The following is a 1776-nucleotide window of genomic DNA, read 5'->3' on the forward strand; positions in this document are numbered from 1 at the left end:
TTATAATTAAAGCTTATTTAAAAGTATATACGTGCTAAATCATTATAAATAAGCTTTTGAAAAAGTTTGCATTTGTCTAAACCGGATTTATTTTTACTTTTGGTCTCACTGGAGAGGAAAACATTGTGAAATTTTACTGTATATTTTCATCTATTCTCTTTAATTAAATCATTAATTTAATGGATATACCGAAATAAAATAATTACATGCTTTATTTTTAGTCTATTTAAAAAACAAAGAAACTGGTTAGTTTTCTACTAGGATTTAATCATATACCGTTTCACTGTCGATACATAAGACATCAATCAATGTATGCATTACATTATAGTTTTGAAAGTATGAATAAAAAACTTCCAAGTAATAAAAATAAAAAGAAAACACGACTTGCAAACTAGTGATTTCTTTTCTTACTTTTTATTATACTGAAAATATTCGACTTGATGGCGGTGAATACAACCCACACATTAATTGTAATTTGAAAAATTTGAGGGGTAATTGCCCCATCAAGCCCCCGCTTCTTACGTCACTAATTATATTTACATATAAATGTACTTTTAAATTTATTTGTTTTTGATGACGAAATACCAAAGGAAAAAAACACACATCGTAGATTATTTATTATACTAAACAAAATAAAAAATACGTACATAATCTGTGATTTGAATTTTAAACAGTTTTGATATATTATATACCATTACCTTTGATGATGATAGAAATTTTGTTTCTAAGAAAATTCCAAAAATAACTAATAGACAGAGGGAAATTTTTGTAGCATCTGGTTCTCGGAGTAGACTATGGAAAGATGATACGCATTCCAAAAAAATAAAAATAAAAAAAAACTAAACTGGGTTATAGTATTTTTAAATGTTTTAGCGTCACTTTTTTGACCCAACAGTTAATTACAAAAACACGAATTAAATCTCTTGTATTATGCATTTAATTATTAAATTATAGTAGTTTGTTTATTTATTTAAATTAATTCATTATTTATAAAAGCATTTAATAAAAATAAAATATATGTCAAGGATATTCCGCCCACTTCATGTAGCAATAGGCCGAAGATTTTCCTACCTGGTAAGATTTTTGTAATTGCATTCCAAATAAACTATTCAATAGTTACAAATGTCTGTAAGTACTGTACATTTACTATGCTCAGTAATTTTACTAGTTGCTGTGAACTTGAGAGGGTGGAGACATCACTCGTTAGGATGCCGGAACTAACGCCAACTTGAACTTTTTGTGTTCGTGATGTCAGTCGACGAAGGTCAGGGATGTGTTGAAAGAAATGTCCCTGATTTTGAATTCATTCCTTGAAGAAAATATTATGATAAATGTTAAAGTGAAAATATTTGTAATGATTCATTCTAAGCTACAACATGGAGAAGATTTAATAGTAGTTTGATGAATTACAGATGTTTTTATATCCACATCTGCAAGCTAATATGCATTTCTTTACTGTATCCGAGATCGTTTTACTTAAATATTTGCCGACACATTTTGAATATCGTATAATCCTATTCTAATGTTTCCATTTGCAATTTATGATCTATTAAACCAGTTTCTAAATGTAATTCAAGTAGTTTTAAAGATAGTATTATCATTAGCATGCCTGCATAATTGCTGATAATCGTGAAGATTTTTTAACGTTTAAATTTCTTTTGTAATTACTTCTGAAAGTAAAAAACATGAATTAATTTTACATTAAAAAATTGAAGAATTTAAAATATATTCATCAAGGAATTGTTAAAACTAATACTTTAGGAAAATAGTTTTAAA

The 1776-nt window shown here is 26.8% G+C and overlaps 1 long non-coding RNA gene across 1 annotated transcript; it reads left to right on the forward strand.

The window, feature by feature from the left end:
• The first annotated feature begins 895 nt into the window (after window positions 1-895).
• Window positions 896-1571, forward strand: LOC136984536 (uncharacterized). The gene is made up of 2 exons (XR_010882206.1): window positions 896-1074; window positions 1169-1571. It is a non-coding gene; the product is annotated as an uncharacterized lncRNA (long non-coding RNA).
• The last annotated feature ends 205 nt before the right edge of the window (window positions 1572-1776 follow it).

This window comes from Centruroides vittatus, unplaced genomic scaffold, assembly GCF_030686945.1.
Source record: "Centruroides vittatus isolate TY-2023 unplaced genomic scaffold, ASM3068694v2 contig_922, whole genome shotgun sequence".
In the NCBI taxonomy this organism is placed as follows: Eukaryota; Metazoa; Arthropoda; class Arachnida; order Scorpiones; family Buthidae; genus Centruroides; species Centruroides vittatus.